Source organism: Triturus cristatus, chromosome 7, assembly GCF_964204655.1.
Source record: "Triturus cristatus chromosome 7, aTriCri1.1, whole genome shotgun sequence".
NCBI lineage: Eukaryota > Metazoa > Chordata > Amphibia > Caudata > Salamandridae > Triturus > Triturus cristatus.
This window is the reverse complement of record NC_140590.1, coordinates 1852807163-1852825719: the sequence shown is the minus strand read 5'-3', so window position 1 is coordinate 1852825719 and position 18557 is coordinate 1852807163. Positions and strand designations below refer to the sequence as shown.

At 51.9% G+C, this 18557-nt stretch overlaps 1 protein-coding gene across 1 annotated transcript in view; it reads left to right on the top strand.

Moving 5' to 3' along the window:
• Positions 1 to 5694: 5694 nt before the first annotated feature.
• The window catches only part of LOC146813449 (protein FAM118A-like), a 374336-nt gene continuing 361473 nt past the window's right edge, over positions 5695 to 18557 (top strand). The window contains exon 1 of the mRNA XM_085614763.1: positions 5695 to 6102. The gene's annotated coding sequence lies outside the window, so the exon portion shown is untranslated. The remainder of the gene's footprint in view (positions 6103 to 18557) is intronic.

Below are 18557 nucleotides of genomic sequence, written 5' to 3'. Positions count from 1 at the left end.
AAGGTTCGAAGAGTTCAGCTTGGACCACAAGTAAGACTGTTCATATTTGAAGAGGGGACTTGGTATGTTGTGTTTATAAAGGAGGGAGATGTGGTGTAGCGGTCTAGTCTGCGGCGCGCACTACGTGCGACGTCAGCGGACTTCCGGCGGCGGCCATTTTGGAATCGGCATTAGCGCGCCGATTCGAAAGCGATCGGAGCTCCGAGCCGGCGCTCCTGCATGTAGGTAATTACTTGTGAATAAACCCCCTATACCTCAGACCTGTGCTGCGTCTTCATTGAAGGTGAAGTATCCAAGGGGAGAGCACAACATTACAGTCTGCTTGTTTAATACACGAGGCGAGATGAGACAGGAGCATTTCCGCACTCGAAAACGTAACGATCAAAAACTGAGGTGACGTACATTGAGGGAGATCCAACACGGACCCCCGTCACTTTGACGCTTACACTTACCAAGAACTTCGTCCGAGGAATATTCAAATGAAATGCACAGGAGGAGAGACAGCTTAGATCCCCGCTACCTCAACGAAATTCAAGACTTCTGACGACAGTTCATATTTAGAATACCGCTTCTAAATACTGAGAAGTCCCAGAACAAACACTGAGGACTAGAAGCCTATATTTTTTGTCTTGATAAAGATGGATTAACCAGACACACCATCGAAACGCGTCGACGCTCTAGAATCACACAATCCTGGGAGAACTGTGGTTACAGAAGTAGATATAACTTGGTAACATATCACAAACCACGAAAATCGACTTATTACCCAATAGGATGTGTAACCCATGACAAAGTACACTGTCTCTTGTTGTTTTTCTGTTATGCGGGCTCATAACAGGTTGTTATATGTATTTTATTTATATTTGTTCAATTATATTCTTTGTACAAATTTTGTATTGTTCAATACTCATGTCAAAGTTTAATGAATTTTATTAAATGCATGTATGTAATTTTTACAATAAATGTGATCAACATATTTTAATTCTTTGAATGTGATAACATTTATTGTTTGCTTTTGGCTCTATTAGCATTGTACCATTGTGTCCCAGTACAGGGATTACATTTGATGTAGTAATACACCAATATACATGATTCACAGATTGAAATTTGTCTTGTAGCTTTGCAGCGAATACCCGCAGAAGGAAAAAGACGACCAGGCCACTGAGCTGCCAAGGTGCATGTGTAAGTCGTTGAATAGGTGCGGCGCGGCGACCTCGGCGGCATATCGGTTACAGTGCAAAGAAAGGATTGGGGTCTTGGTTGGTGCTATGCACATTGCTGTTTGGTCCTGCTAATCTTTTTCATTATTCTAGACAGATACTTGAACGCCACGAGGACGGACGCATCGGGGCAGATAAGTTTGAGGTCAGAACAAAGGACATAGGGAACTCCCCCTCCAGGCCCCTAGCAGGAATGCTTTACTCTGAGACCGTGTCTCACAAAGCCTTAAGGTTAGCGGGGGTGGGGAAACGTTCTACTTTCTAAACTTTCCCGTTGGTGCTAAGTGCAGAGAAGGCCTAGGTGTGCGTGGGCCTATCACACGGGAGCCTCGGGCGCTGTTTACCCACGCTCCCCCATTCTCTATTCTAGTCAAGGTAGTATATTTCCTTCGGTCTTCACGCACAGGTCCTCCCCTTAACAGCGACCTAAAGGGACGAGGACGCTCAGGGTAAGTCGGGACTCTCGGGTGGGAAAGCTTGGGGGTGGACCCAGGCGTTGGTGCCCAGAGTAGCGCAAACAAGCTTGGTGCAGGATAATAACCGGTGCTTATCTTTCACATCCCAGACTTCTCAGACTTCAGTACAACAAGTCCGTTGGTTGTCGTGAAACAAAGCGGGAAAGTAAGTATAGCGAAGTTGGGGGCACAATGAACAAAGTTGGGGCAGCGTAAGCCTATCGGGACCTGCTCAGATCAGCGCTCAAGGAGGGAGCGGGGACCAAACTCTATCACGTTTCTCTATCCCTGCAGGGCCTTCCAAGTCGGTTTCTAGCGCTCGAAGGCAAGAGCATGGATGACCTGGGATCACCCACCCCCTTTTTCGCAGATGACCACCGCCAGGGACTCCCAGCCCAGCACGTCTACGGAGGCGGATTAGGCAAGTTTCATAGAGATGGCGAAGGCGAAAGGACTGGAGTGGGCAAGGGGCACTGCACACGTGAGACCCAGAAGACTCAGGGGTTGAAGTGGACAGACCTGGCACGCTCCAGCGGGTGCAAGCAGATGCTGAGCCTACAAGGTCGAAACAGGCCCGCCGGCCTACGAACAAGGAATTCTCTGCAGAGACCCCTGCACCGAAAGCCGGAGCCCCAGTGCTGCAGCGTGAGGTGGAGATCGTGGCTTTGCCAGCAAGCACCATTGACACAACCCCAGCTAGCAGTGAAACCATGGACAAAATGGGTAAGCTTATGGGCTCCGTGTTGAGCTTTATGGCGGACTTCAAAACCCGTTTTGTTAATCCGGGGCCACAGCCCCCTCACATGGACCCAGCTTCCATGGGGGGAAGGGCACAGGCAATTGCGAATGTATGGGGTGAGCAAGCCAGTGTCACGCATACAGAGAGTGCAGTTTCCATCCCCCCCCGAGGCGACTCCTTCGATTCAGCCAGAGAAGCAGTCTCAGATAACTCAGGCCACTAGTAACACCACAGCAAGCGGCAGCCCCACAGCAGTGATATGTCAACCCCCACTGGTATCCACCCCCCCTGTTCTTCCGGCAGGCACACAGGGACCCAAGGTACAGTGTGTGGAACCAGGCCTACTGGTCAATTCACCTGATGCCAGGCCCCACTCCATAGTGATTCAGGCAGCCCAGGCAACACCCCTGGTGGCGGATCGGCTGCCGATGGTTACAGTTGCCCCCTTTGTTTCGGGTCGATGCTCCCTGGCGTGGCAGGTTCCATTAGCTGCCAAGGAGGGGATCCCGCGGCGGGAATTTGTAGATATATTTATTCTCCTGATGCACGGGCTGGATGGGTTGGACACAAGAAAGATGGGAAGGAAGGATGGGGACAAGAAAGTGAAATACCAGGCGTGGCTGGAAAAAAACATTGAGAACTGGTTAGAGGCTTTCTCCATCTTATCAGCTGTGGTGATGGAGAAATATTCAGAACAGGACACCGGGCTTTTTCGGTAATCCCGCTCCATCCATAATGAGGCCATCAGGTCGGGGGGCACCGGGTTGTGCAACTACAACAGGGAGTTTAGGAAGAAGATGGCCATGTGCCCAGAGCCGGGTTGGGACCAGAAGGAAGTCCAGCTCTGAATGAAGCACATGGGTAAGTTCACCTGGCTTCAGAAGGAAGCCTTTAACAAAAACCAGAAGGGGCCAGCACCATTCAAGGCACAGGGCCAGTTAGGGAGGCGCTATTTCAAACAGTCCTTTCGGGGGGTGCAGGGATCAGGCGGCCAGAGGTGGGGGGGGAAACGGTTCAACGTCGGCACTTGTTAAATGCAGGGTCCTGCTCTTGGGGGAAAGCGTGCAAATTCTCCCACAGTTGCAGCAAGCGCGGGGCTCCTTCCACATCCATCAGCAGACAGGACAGTTAGGCAGCATCAGGAAGCTGAGTCCCCCCGACCATCCCCTCCACCCCAATTTGCACCTCAGCAGCCGTCAGCATTGTCTTGAGACCACCCTCCCACCCATTCACCTCCCCAGCCAGAGGGACCCTTCACCACTAATTTTGGGCAACCTCCGCCCTTTTCTCAGGGATTACCCCAACTCTAAAGACGGCTTGGTCTTGGCTAATGGCTTTATTGAAGGCTGCAGAATCCCTTATCCAGGCCCTTTGGGAACCAGGGATGCAGACAACCTCAGGTCAGCCAAAGAACTCCCAGTGACAGTACAGGAGAAGATCATCAAGGAAAGAGGGTGGTTGGGTCTTTTTCAAAACCCCCGTTTGACAACTTTGTGGTCTCCCCCTTGGGAGTGGTCCCTAAAAAAGAACCATGGAGTTTCAGATTAATCCACCGCCTGTCACACCCTGAGGGCGATTCAGTGAACCACTGGTTGGAGGACCGAACCTGTTCTGTCTCCTCCTGCACGTTCGACGTGGCAGTGGACATGGTGAGGAGAGCGGGGAAAGGGGCTTGGTCAGCAGAGGCCGACATTGAATCTGCATTATGCTGGGTTTACCCAGACAGCTACCACCTGCTGGGTTTCAAGGGGCAGGGACAGTTTTACTATGACAGGTGTATGCCGATGGGTTGCGTGGTATCCTGTGCTTACTTCGAGGCATTCGGCTGTTTCCTGCAATGAGCACTCACGTGGTCCTATGGTGTAGTGGGGGTGACACACTACTTAGATAACTTTTTATTCATTAGAGGTGGGGGGACGTAGGATTGCAGTGAAGCACTAAAGTGCTTCCAAGAGATGAATGATCCCCTAGGGGTCCCCTTGGCACCGTGGAAGACCGAGGGTCCGGAGTAGGTTCTTATTTTCCTGGGCATCGAGCTAGACACGGTGGAGGGCATGTCCAGAATTCCGGCAGGAAAGGTGCAGGCCTTAATCCAGGACATCCAGATAATTTTGGCAAAGGACAAAGCATCCTTGGGTGAAATTCAGAACCTTTTCGGTAAACTAAATTTCGCAGCAAGAGTGATCCCAGCAGGCAGGGCTTTCGCAAGAAGGCTGGCCAGGGCCACGGCCAACGTAAAAAGAAACACCACCTGGTCAGACTGAGCGAAGGTTTGAAAGAGGATCTCAAAGTGAGGGCAGAATTCTTGGTAGATTTCAATGGCACTTTGATATGGAGAGCACGGTGGGCAGGCGGCCTAGAACAGTGCTTGTTTACAGTGCTTGTTTACAGTGCTTGTTTACAGTGCTTGTTTACAGTGCTTGTTTACAGATGCTCATAACAACACACATGCCAATACTGATACTTAGTCATACATCGTTCCATGAGATCACACGTGACACTCAATGTGATTGAAAGAAATGTCTTGATTTATTATTTCATTTCAGAGTTTAAACTTCAAATTGAAAACTAGATTTTTGAGGATTTCAATGGTTTACACAAAAACATACATTGGACAAATGTTATATAAACTACACCTATTTTTTCATATACATTACTTGTTTTACATATATTTTGCATCGAACAACTTGGACAACGCAAAACATGACGTAGAAAACAAATTCAACATTTTAAAGGTGAACAAGCTCAAGTTCCATATTTCTAAAAACGTGAACGTAACAAAACGAAAAAACTGAAAAGTGAAACAAAACGAAGCCTAAATTGGTTGAAATTTTTGGAAAACAATTTTTTACAACCTTGGTCTGGTCAGTGACCAAACAGTGTACTATTCAGGGTACCCAAAGAACTTCAACTATCTTTCACAAAAATGTATCTAAAGGACAGGGAGGGTCAGCCTGATAGTGTACTTTTACACACTTGTTAGGTCATATTGTGGTTTACAAACGCATCAGGCAGGGAGGGCTTTGAGGCCATAATGAGGCATGAGTGGTGTGCAGAGAAATGGCCTAGTGCTTGCCAAAAAAAGAAAAATCACCGCAAATGTAACAATACTGGAACTGTTTCCCATAAAGGCACTGCTGTGCTGGGCGGGGCTATCGGGGAGGGCCGTGTCGAGGATCCCACTGTGACGTCACTGCTCGGCAGGGAGGGGCTGTCGGGGAGGGCCGTGTCTAGGATCCCACTGCTACGTCACTGCTGTGCTGGGCGAGGCTATCGGGGAGGGCCGTGTCTAGGATCCCACTGTGACGTCACTGCTGTGCAGTGAGGGGCTGCCCGGGAGGGCCGTGTCGAGGATCCCACTGTGACGTCACAGCTGTGCAGTGAGGGGCCCTCGGTGCTGGGCTCAGTGCCTCTTTTTCCCCATCAGAGAGGGGCTGCCATTACCAGCTGGGCGGCAGCAGAGGAAACGAGAGCTGAAGAAGGCCTCACTCCCAGCAAAGGCGACCAGCAAACCCCCAGGGAGACCCACATGCACCGAAACAGCCATCAAACCCCTGCTGGGAACCTGTCAGCACCAAGTCTTTAGGTGGCCCTTCCCCTGGAAGCAGCCCTGCTGGGTGGTTGTGACTGCTCTCTGGCCTCCCACATCCGACTGACTGCCTTCCAGCTCGGCCAGGAGAGCCCACAGGTAAGCACACCTCCAGCCTTCACGAAAAACAGCCACAACAGGCCACCTGCTTCTTCACTGCGCCTCCAGGGTGGCTGCAGGAGGAGTCCGGCCTGTGAGGAAGCGCTGGGCAGACCCCACAGCCCCTTGGCACCGCTCACTCAACGCTCAGCTATGCCCCTGTATGCGCATTCTGCACCCACTCTGGCCAGATGGACCATTGATTGCTTCTTGATGTGCAGTGAATTGTAGTGCCTTGTAGAATCCATGTAGCGCTTCACAGCCCTGACTGAGGACTCAAGCGCTGCGACTCGTATGGGGCTCCTGGGCACCCTTGTGGAGTGTCTGGGGGAAGTTTAGCCAGCGCTTCATTTGCAAAACAATAAGTTCCAAAGCTCTGGTCACGGGGCCCCTGCAGCTGGCACCACCCATTGCCCCTGCCAGGCTGCCAATGATAGTAGCAACACAACTACTAACCATCACACCCCCACACAGTGTGACAATCCGGGCTAGTTCAGGCCTCTAAAGCTATGGGCAGCGGGGAACAGTCATCTGAATGTACATTGAATTCACTGTTGTTGTCGTCATCTCTAAATTAGCCAGAGAGCGCCGCCTTGTGGCAGACTCTCACAAGCGCCGATAATGACAATTAAGTGCCAGTGCCGAGCACTGGAACCACCGGCTCAAATTAAGCACTGAATTTACACTGCATCTGAAGTGTTGCGTGAGTGGTGTGAGCATCAGGTGATGGTGCAGTGAACTGGTATCAGTGTATAAGCAAGGGTCCTTGTAGGTATCTTAAAATAGGCGCGTTTCTTTTGATGTCAGTCCTCACTGGCAGGAGAGTGTCACTCATAAGAGGCTTCCGCAGACCCTCTTGAATGGAGTTAGAGTATATCTAATTGAAAGAAAATGACCATCTTTTGCGTGATGTCACCCAGGTATTTCCCTATATGCTTTTCTGGCTTTGGGACCCTGCGCACCTTACCTCTGCTAACCAGGAGTAAAGCACCTGTGCCCCCCCCCTTAAACATGGTTACATTGGCCTTTTCTTGATTGACACATTTAACTTGCCTGTAAGTTCCTAGTATATGGTGTAGAAAATGCATTCAGCGCCTAGAAGTTAAATGCCATTAGTGGTCTGCAGCACCTATTATGACAACCACGGCAGTGACAGTGTGAACATGGTTACAGGTGTCGCTGGACGTCTGCAGTGTAAAGCCTACAGTGCGTCCTGTCAAAATAACCCTTTTTGAGTTTTCATTATTCGTAAGGCCCCCCTATGTAATCTTTGCAGCCCAAAAGGCAGGGTGCATGGCATTTAAAAGTGAGACAGGTAGAATTTTAATATTACAATGTCCCTACAGTGATAAGGCCCAAAAGCTATTTTCTTTGTGGCAGACATACCTCGTCCTGTGTAGAAAACCAGAGTACAGATTAAAATGCCTAGTGCTAAGGCCTGTGGGAATGATGGATTCCCTGCGGAGTTTAAAAAAATATTCTCCAGTGAACTGGTGCCTTTTTTGGTGGAGCTTTTTAATTTTATTGGAAAGGGTGGAGAAGTCTCCCCTAACGTTCCGGAATCAACTATTCTTTGCGTCCTGAAGAAAGGTGAGAACCTGAAATGTGTTTGTTCATACAGACCCATTACTCTGTTAAATACGGATTACAAATCGTGGATGAAAATGTGGGCGTCTCGTATAATGCCAGCAGCGCAGCTGCTAATCCATAAAGATCAGTGTGGATTGGGCGCGGGCTGTCTTATGTCCACAAATACACAGTTTTTAATACAGGCAATAGATCATTTTTCAGCCAATCATATAAAAGCTTTAGTCATGATGATCGATGCTGAAAAAGCATTTGATCTGGTGAATTGGTACGCTCTGTTTTGTAGCCTTAAAAAATTCGGATTCCCCTCTTAGTTTATTTCAACGCTGCTAAATCTATACCCGGGGCACAGGCGACCGTAATGGTCAATTCTTGGATGGCCGGCTTAAGTGCACTTAAAAGGGGCACTCGCCAAGGGTGTCCTCTTTCACCAATCCTATTTGAGTTTTCCATTCAGCTTCTCGTGGGACAACTCCTAAAAGGAAATACCAGGGCACCCTGAGAGGGGGTGACTAGGATTAAATTAATTGCAGATAATATTCTTTATTACACCCTGATGAGTATAATATTAGGGAGCTATGCAGATGACAGAAGATTTCCCTACATGGATGGCTATTGGATCCAAAGTCAAACAGAAGTCCTTCTTTTGAATACAGTAGCCCCAGATCTCCCAGCGCCGTTTCGGCCCCAAGCACGATTACAAACCTCAATAAGATATCTGGAGATATTAGTTACGAATAACTTCTCCAAGTTGTTTCATCCGAATATGAGACAGTGTTAAGAAAAATAAAAGGATTGCTTGAGAGGCGGTCCCGGCTCCCATTGACTATAATAGGACAAGTTGCAATGATTAAAATGTCAGTTTTACCATTGCTGGTATTTCTTTTCTCTAATGTCCCCCCAAAATTTCCTAATAGATTTTTTTCAGGAACTAGACTCATTAATAAGCAGTTTGATTTGGAATAAAAAGACAGTGTACTACAATTAGAGAAACGATACCAAAGGGGAAGATGGACGGAGCGTTTGAGCAAATCAAACACTCACCCCCAGTCAACAGATCCGGGTTTGATCCATCACCGTTCTTTAGCCCACTCTGCCACCCCAGTTCAGACATGGCCATATGCAAATCAGTCTGACCCTGTGCCTCATGGGAACAGTCCAGCCCGAACTGCCAAGCCATGCCTTCCCTGGACCGGAAACACGCATCCAGGGACCTGTTTCGGGCGAAACGCCCTCTTCAGCCAGGATAACTTGATTCCAGTGGCAAAGTGAGCAAGGGACCCACGTCTGGGCATACCCTGCCAATTTAGGGCGAACAAAGCAAAACCAAAGGAAATGATGGACGGAGTGTTGAACATTGCAAGCACTTACCCCCAGTCAACTGATCTGGGTTTAATCCATCATCATTATTTAGCTCACTCCACCACCCTAGTTCAGATATGGCCATATGCAAATCAGTCTGACCCTGTGCCTCATGGGAACAGTCCAACCCGAACTGCCAAGCCAGGTTCTCCCTGGACTGGAAACAAGCATCCTAGGACCGGTTTCTGGCATTTCAGCCGTCTTCAGCCAGGCTTGCTTGATTTCCAGTGGCATGGAGAGCAAGGGACCCACGTCTGGGCATACCCTTTCCACTCGGGGTGACAAATGCAAAAACAACAATTGATGGACAGAATGCAGAACAATGTCATACATTCACCTCAGTACAGAGATCTGGGCCTAAATCCATCGTTTTTTTGCTCACCATGCCGTTCCAGTTTGAACCCAGCCATATGCAAATCAGTCTGACCCTGTGCCTCATAGGAACAGTCCAGCAAAAGAATGATGGATTTAACCCAGATCTCTTGACTGGGGGTGCATGTTTTGATTTGTTCTGCATTCCATCCTTCAATTGTGTGTCTTTTGCTTTCTCGCCCTAAGAGCGCGGGTACTGGACTCACTGTGCCACTGGAATCAAGCTATCCTGGCTGAAGAGGGGTGAAACCCTGAAACCGGTCCTAGGATGCTTGTTTACGGTCCAGGGAGGACCTGGCCTGGCAGTTCGGCCTGGACGGTTCCCATGAGGCACAGGGTCAAGACTGATTTGCATATGGCTGGGTCCAAACTGAAATGGCATGGTGAGCAAAAAAACGATGGATTTAGGCCCAGATCTCTGTACTGGGGTGAATGTATGACACTGTTCTGCATTCTGTCCATCAACTGTTGTTTTTGCTACAATTAGAGAAACCACAGGGTTGATTGGCATTTCCCCATATGCAAAGTTCCTATCAGGCGGCATTAATGGATTTTTTAACAAGGTATCTAGATCGGGGTGGAGTATTAGATGATTTTTGTTTTACCAAAATGGTGCAGGAATCAGAAATTAGCCTAGCAGCTTTTATTAAAACAGCAGAATTGGCAAAAAAGAGCAGATATAAGTTTTTACGAGAGACTAAAGGGGGCGTATGTAAGATATCTCAGCCGTCTCTTGGCGGTTCATACTTACTGATCCAGGAGGGCACGTTTTGGGGTTGTTGTTAGCGCCTTGACACCCTTTGGTTTTAGTGTGCTCTATAAATGCTGTCCTGTGCTTGTTAACGAACAGGGATGCCGGGTTCAGGAACTCCATAGGTTTTAAAGCCTGTGGTGATTTTATCTTGCAGGGAAGATGCACCTCTTGGGAAGAGCTGCTCTCTAGGAGTGGGGACAATGTAAGAAACATTTCTGAGGCTTCGGGCAGATGGCTCATTTTTGAAGGTGAATATTCAGGGGGAGAGTCAGCGACCGCGCCCTATTACTAGGGCTTTGGTGAAGAGTAGACCGACAGGGATAGGACATTGGTATAGATCGTTGCAGAACCTATCTTCGCAAGTAGACAGAACTAGCTTTTTGTCTAAGATAATGGAAAAAATACAATCTCACCTGCCTGAAAGGGACCGGCATTCCATCTCTGAGATAGGAAAGAGGTCCCTTTGTGCCGCACATTATAAAAGAATGCCATTCCTGACTAGATGGATTGCATGCGGCACTCCAGAGTCTCTCCATATAATATATTCTTCGGTGCCAGATAATTGTTTTGGCTGCCATCGACAAGGTGCAGGAGTTGGGATCCATACGTTTTAGACTTGCCCGCAAGTGCTCGAATTTTGGCAGGAACTATTCGAGGCCATTAGTCAGGCTACACAGTTTACCATACTTCCAGAGGCAAGTTGAGGGTTGTGTGGGGTTTCTAAAAAAAGCCAACAATTAAATTTAGGTAGACAATATTTCATATCTATAGCTCTGACGATTGCACTCGCCTCTGTCCTGCAGAATTGGAGAACCAGTCCGAGTCCACCAGTTCAGGGCATTAAGACCAAAATGTTACGCACTATGACATTTTAGGAGGCGTACGCAAAGGGGGTGGGGGGATTTAAGAGGTTTAATACTACATGGCAATATCTGGAACACAGTTAAAGGTTAATCAGAGTTCTGAATTGCATATCAGAAGGATTGTCTCCTTGCCTATATAAGTAATAGATTCTAGTTTTGGCAATAGGTTAGAGGAGCTGGAGGGAAGCTCTTGAAAAGATATTCTGAACTTTGTTGCACTTTAAACATGGCACTTTGTATTGCACTATGGCTGCACAAATGCACTTTGATTCGAATGCACTTTAACTTATTAGGAAAGCGATTGGACATTCTAGGTACGGCTGGATAACTGAATAACATTGGCACTTTAATTTGCTATTTGCAAACATAATAGACAATTATTATTGGTTAGGAAAGATGAGATTAGAGAAATTGTAAAGTTTTATCTGTATAATGTGTTTTGATATAACTTTTTGCTTCCTCTGTAAATTAAAAGCATACTGTATCTATTTCTGCTCAATAAAAATGTTTTAAAAAACCCAGTACCAATTAAAATACTAAACTGCCAAGTCGGGAATGCGACACGCTAGAAAAATAATCAACCCACTAATTTTAATAGTTATTAAAAATTCAACTTAGTGGAGAAGTCATATTTTTTATAAATATTAAAGAAAATCAACTTTTTGAAAATTACCTTTATGCTGGCTGAAGCTCATGTAGGCTAATTTACATTAGCTCTCCTGCGAGTCCCAGCTGAATGAGGTGTGAAAATCAAATTAAGTCAAACTGCACCTCGGCCCCAATCTATCCCTTCCATAGACTATCTTTGGCACTTTCTGGTGCTATTTGGTGCAGAATGCAGCACACATAGGTTAAGGATAAAACGAGGAGACATAAAGACATTCCTCCCCGTTACGCCTCACATGGGGGCATGTTAATGGATCCCCAGGTGTACCACTAATGGTAAATCTGGTAATGCACCAAAATCCATGTGTTGATGTGTGGGAACACCCACGCTCCACCCATGGAACGTCTCTCTGGGGTAGAGTAACGCAACACAGATTTGCGCTGCGTTGCGTTGCTCTAGATTTATCATGCCATGGAGGGCGAACGCAAGGTGCCCATGCGTGGCTTGATAAATCTGACTTAGTAGTTGCGTTGCCCTTGTGATCCATTGCGTGGTGCAAGTGAGACGTCATTACTTGATAAATATGTCCCTTGGTGTTTACGTCACTGCACAAGGAAGAATGGTCATCCATGGCCCTACCAGAAACGGCTGTGCTGTTGGCCGTTGGACTGCGGGGCTTCAATGACGTGTTCTGAATAGCATGTTCTGTTGGTTCTGAGGGAGCTGGCGGCACAAGAGGGGTGCTCTGTGGCAGCAGAGATAATATGCACACTTGTTGTTTTCTAGGCCGTGTTGTGAGTGGCCAAATGGTGGACACCAGTCCCTATTGGCAGAAGACGGCCTGCTTGTTAGGCTTCAGTTTTCAGTATCAGAGTTTCCACTTTGTCAGATTTTCTTCTGGGCCCTTTAGGAACGATGGTGCCCCTTATACCAAACGTCTGATGCCAGACTCTGCCAGGGACTTGAATGTTACGGGTATTCATATATATACAGGCCACCCCTGGACCCCCCTCTTTCCATAAGGAGGCAGGACCATTGGGATAAACACAGTGCCAGTCATTCTCTCTGCATATAGGAGGTTCTGACTGTATAAGTATCCCGCTTGCGCCCCCATGAGAGGCAGGCTAGAGACAAGGCCTGAAAGTGACGGTAGATAGAGGCAAACATGTAATAATGTGCACTAGCGTCCTACCCCTAAGTAACTTTACAATTAGCTGCAGCAGAGAATGATTTATGACGGATACAACAGTAATCAGGCCCACGGACATGAGCCGTCCCGCACGGATTCAATGCTGGTGCAACCAAGCTCGATGCTCCACACTCAGACGCCCACATGTCATGTCTATATGTCGTGATATTGACAATCCTATAGGGCGGAGTCTGTCGTTAGCGTGGCCCTGCTGTGTGTTCATATGTTATGTCGTGATATTGATAATCCTATAGGGCAGAGTCTGTCGTTATTATGGCCCCTGCCGCGTGCTCGCCGCTAGTCAGCTTCAGGACTAGGACACGCTGATAAGTTGGGTGCGGGGCGGGGGCATAAACGCTACCCACGCATTCAGGTTACGTAACTTACGTTCTGGCACGGAAGTCTCTGCACCGAGCCCCACCTGATTATTCCTGCCTGCATCATGTGACCGCAGGTGAGAGAGACTACGCGGTGGGTTCGTGACCAACACAGCACGACAATGACTCCAAATAGAGTCCCCCCAGGATCATGCTTAAAGGACAAAACAAAGCAGGTAAATGGATCCAAAGGATCCTGGGGGCGCACATCTGGGGTCCTGGCTGCTAGGGCCTCCTCTCGGTCAGTCCATCACATAGTCCAGGTTGGTCAGAGCCAGTCTGGGCACATTACAGCCCTGCAGCACTGCCCGCTGGCCTCTCACAGGACTCCAAGGCTTCCACCTCAGACCGGAGCCAGATTCTCCCTGTACCAGTGTTTGCGGTGCTGAGTGATGCTTTGCCTCTAAGTCGTCCTAGTGTAGCCTCCATGCTGTGCGGCGAGAGGTCAGATGTATGTGGAAAGGGTCACCCGTGTCACTGATGGGCAGTTGGGAGCTGGGTCATAACCAGTGAGTTGGATACATGATTCTGGGATCAGAGAGGTGGGCCTGAAAGGCTTCACCCATTGCCTCTCCAGCAGGTACAGAGGGGATCGAAGACCATCGCGCTGCAATGCCGCGTCTCTGACGTGAGTGGGACTGGAGTGTGAGCTTCCGGCTAATGCTTTCTATATAATGATGTGTAGCATTGATCTAATGTTTACTATCTCTATTTGCGTTGATGATGCATTCAGCCATAAAGATACCACGCTACAGTGAGTGGGCAGGAGCGGTTCCTCCGCTAGGGCGGAGGAGCGTTGCCCCACAGATTTGTGAGCACTTGAAAAAGAACAAATAAAATGATAATAACGAATATTATTATCATGTTATTTTTCTGTGGCCCGTCTGATCAGGGGCGGAGCCGGCTCTAACACAAAAGGGGAGGAGTGGTAGGCGCTCTGTTAGGTGCACAGAACTGATGGCCAGCCCTCTCGGGCCATAGCCCAGGTGCAGAACATGCACAGCCCCCAGTCCCCTCTCGGGCCATAGCCCGGGTGAAGAACATGCACAGGCCCCAGTCCCCTCTCGGGCCATAGCCCGGGTGAAGAACATGCACAGCCCCCAGTCCCCTCTCGGGCCATAGCCCGGGTGAAGAACATGCACAGGCCCCCGTCCCCTCTCGGGCCATAGCCCGGGTGAAGAACATGCACAGGCCCCCAGTCCCCTCTGGGGCCATAGCCCGGGTGAAGAACATGCACAGCCCCCAGTCCCCTCTCGGGCCATAGCCCGGGTGAAGAACAGGCACAGGCCCCAGTCCTCTCTCGGGCCATAGCCCGGGTGAAGAACATGCACATGCCCCCAGTCCCCTCTTGGGCCAGAGCCCGGGTGAAGAATATTCACAGCCACCAGTCCCCTCTCGGGCCATAGCCCGGGTACAGAACATGCACAGGCCCCCAGACCCATCTCGGGCCATAGCCCGGGTGAAGAATATTCACAGCCACCAGTCCCCTCTCGGGCCATAGCCCGGGTGAAGAACATGCGCAGCCCCCAGTCCCCTCTCGGACCATAGCCCGGGTGAAGAACATGCACAGGCCCCCGTCCCCTCTCGGGCCATAGCCCGGGTGAAGAACATGCACAGCCCCCAGTCCCCTCTCGGGCCATAGCCCGGGTGAAGAACATGCACAGGCCCCAGTTCCCTCTCGGGTCACAGCCCGGGTGAAGAACATGCACAGCCCCCAGTCCCCTCTCGGCCCATAGCCCGGGTGAAGAATATTCACAGCCACCAGTCCCCTCTCGGGCCATAGCCCGGGTGAAGAACATGCACAGCTCCTAGTCCCCTCTCGGGCCATAGCCCGGGTGAAGAACATGCACAGCCCCCAGTCCCCTCTCGGGCCATAGCCCGGGTGAAGAATATTCACAGCCACCAGTCCCCTCTCGGGCCATAACCCGGGTGAAGAACATGCACAGCTCCTAGTCCCCTCTCAGGCCATAGCCCGGGTGAAGAATATTCACAGCCACCAGTCCCCTCTCGGGCCATAGCCCGGGTGAAGAACATGTGCAGCCCCCAGTCCCCTCTCGGGCCATAGCCCGGGTGAAGAACATGCACAGCCCCCAGTCCCCTCTCGGGCCATAGCCCGGGTGAAGAACATGCACAGGCCCCCAGTCCCCTCTCGGGCCATAGCCCGGGTGAAGAACATGCACAGGCCCCCAGTCCCCTCTCGGGCCATAACCCGGGTGAAGAACATGCACAGCTCCTAGTCCCCTCTCAGGCCATAGCCCGGGTGAAGAATATTCACAGCCACCAGTCCCCTCTCGGGCCATAGCCCGGGTGAAGAACATGTGCAGCCCCCAGTCCCCTCTCGGGCCATAGCCCGGGTGAAGAACATGCACAGCCCCCAGTCCCCTCTCGGGCCATAGCCCGGGTGAAGAACATGCACAGGCCCCCAGTCCCCTCTCGGGCCATAGCCCGGGTGAAGAACATGCGCAGCCCCCAGTCCCCTCTCGGACCATAGCCCGGGTGAAGAACATGCACAGGCCCCCGTCCCCTCTCGGGCCATAGCCCGGGTGAAGAACATGCACAGCCCCCAGTCCCCTCTCGGGCCATAGCCCGGGTGAAGAACATGCACAGGCCCCAGTTCCCTCTCGGGTCACAGCCCGGGTGAAGAACATGCACAGCCCCCAGTCCCCTCTCGGCCCATAGCCCGGGTGAAGAATATTCACAGCCACCAGTCCCCTCTCGGGCCATAGCCCGGGTGAAGAACATGCACAGCTCCTAGTCCCCTCTCGGGCCATAGCCCGGGTGAAGAACATGCACAGCCCCCAGTCCCCTCTCGGGCCATAGCCCGGGTGAAGAATATTCACAGCCACCAGTCCCCTCTCGGGCCATAACCCGGGTGAAGAACATGCACAGCTCCTAGTCCCCTCTCAGGCCATAGCCCGGGTGAAGAATATTCACAGCCACCAGTCCCCTCTCGGGCCATAGCCCGGGTGAAGAACATGCGCAGCCCCCAGTCCCCTCTCGGACCATAGCCCGGGTGAAGAACATGCACAGCCCCCAGTCCCCTCTCGGGCCATAGCCCGGGTGAAGAACATGCACAGGCCCCCAGTCCCCTCTCGGGCCATAGCCCGGGTGAAGAACATGCACAGGCCCCCAGTCCCCTCTCGGCCCATAGCCCGGGTGAAGAATATTCACAGCCCCCAGTCCCCTCTCGGGCCATAGCCCGGGTGAAGAACATGCACAGCCCCCAGTCCCCTCTCGGGCCATAGCCCGGGTGAAGAACATGCACAGCCCCCAGTCCCCTCTCGGGCCATAGCCCGGGTGAAGAACATGCACAGCCCCCAGTCCCCTCTTGAGCCATAGCCCGGGTGAAGAACATGCACAGCCCCCAGTCCCCTCTCGGGCCATAGCCCGGGTGAAGAACATGCACAGGCCCCAGTTCCCTCTCGGGTCACAGCCCGGGTGAAGAACATGCACAGCCCCCAGTCCCCTCTCGGCCCATAGCCCGGGTGAAGAATATTCACAGCCACCAGTCCCCTCTCGGGCCATAGCCCGGGTGAAGAACATGCACAGCTCCTAGTCCCCTCTCGGGCCATAGCCCGGGTGAAGAACATGCACAGCCCCCAGTCCCCAGTCCCCTCTCGGGCCATAGCCCGGGTGAAGAATATTCACAGCCACCAGTCCCCTCTCGGGCCATAACCCGGGTGAAGAACATGCACAGCTCCTAGTCCCCTCTCGGGCCATAGCCCGGGTGAAGAATATTCACAGCCACCAGTCCCCTCTCGGGCCATAGCCCGGGTGAAGAACATGTGCAGCCCCCAGTCCCCTCTCGGGCCATAGCCCGGGTGAAGAACATGCGCAGCCCCCAGTCCCCTCTCGGACCATAGCCCGGGTGAAGAACATGCACAGCCCCCAGTCCCCTCTCGGGCCATAGCCCGGGTGAAGAACATGCACAGGCCCCCAGTCCCCTCTCGGGCCATAGCCCGGGTGAAGAACATGCACAGGCCCCCAGTCCCCTCTCGGCCCATAGCCCGGGTGAAGAATATTCACAGCCCCCAGTCCCCTCTCGGGCCATAGCCCGGGTGAAGAACATGCACAGCCCCCAGTCCCCTCTCGGGCCATAGCCCGGGTGAAGAACATGCACAGCCCCCAGTCCCCTCTCGGGCCATAGCCCGGGTGAAGAACATGCACAGCCCCCAGTCCCCTCTTGAGCCATAGCCCGGGTGAAGAACATGCACAGGCCCCCAGTCCCCTCTCGGGCCATAGCCCGGGTGAAGAATATTCACAGCCACCAGTCCCCTCTCGGGCCATAACCCGGGTGAAGAACATGCACAGCTCCTAGTCCCCTCTCGGGCCATAGCCCGGGTGAAGAATATTCACAGCCACCAGTCCCCTCTCGGGCCATAGCCCGGGTGAAGAACATGTGCAGCCCCCAGTCCCCTCTCGGGCCATAGCCCGGGTGAAGAACATGCGCAGCCCCCAGTCCCCTCTCGGACCATAGCCCGGGTGAAGAACATGCGCAGCCCCCAGTCCCCTCTCGGGCCATAGCCCGGGTGAAGAACATGCACAGGCCCCCAGTCCCCTCTCTGGCCATAGCCCGGGTGAAGAACATGCACAGGCCCCAGTCCCCTCTTGAGCCATAGCCCGGGTGAAGAACATGCGCAGCCCCCAGTCCCCTCTCGGACCATAGCCCGGGTGAAGAACATGCACAGGCCCCCGTCCCCTCTCGGGCCATAGCCCGGGTGAAGAACATGCACAGCCCCCAGTCCCCTCTCGGGCCATAGCCCGGGTGAAGAACATGCACAGGCCCCAGTTCCCTCTCGGGTCACAGCCCGGGTGAAGAACATGCACAGCTCCTAGTCCCCTCTCAGGCCATAGCCCGGGTGAAGAACATGCACAGCCCCCAGTCCCCTCTCGGGTCACAGCCCGGGTGAAGAACATGCACAGCCCCCAGTCCCCTCTCGGGCCATAGCCCGGGTGAAGAATATTCACAGCCCCCAGTCCCCTCTCGGGCCATAGCCCGGGTGAAGAACATGCACAGCTCCTAGTCCCCTCTCAGGCCATAGCCCGGGTGAAGAACATGCACAGCTCCTAGTCCCCTCTCAGGCCATAGCCCGGGTGAAGAACATGCACAGCCCCCAGTCCCCTCTCGGGTCACAGCCCGGGTGAAGAACATGCACAGCCCCCAGTCCCCTCTCGGGCCATAGCCCGGGTGAAGAATATTCACAGCCCCCAGTCCCCTCTCGGGCCATAGCCCGGGTGAAGAACATGCACAGCTCCTAGTCCCCTCTCAGGCCATAGCCCGGGTGAAGAACATGCACAGCTCCCAGTCCCCTCTCAGGCCATAGCCCGGGTGAAGAACATGCAC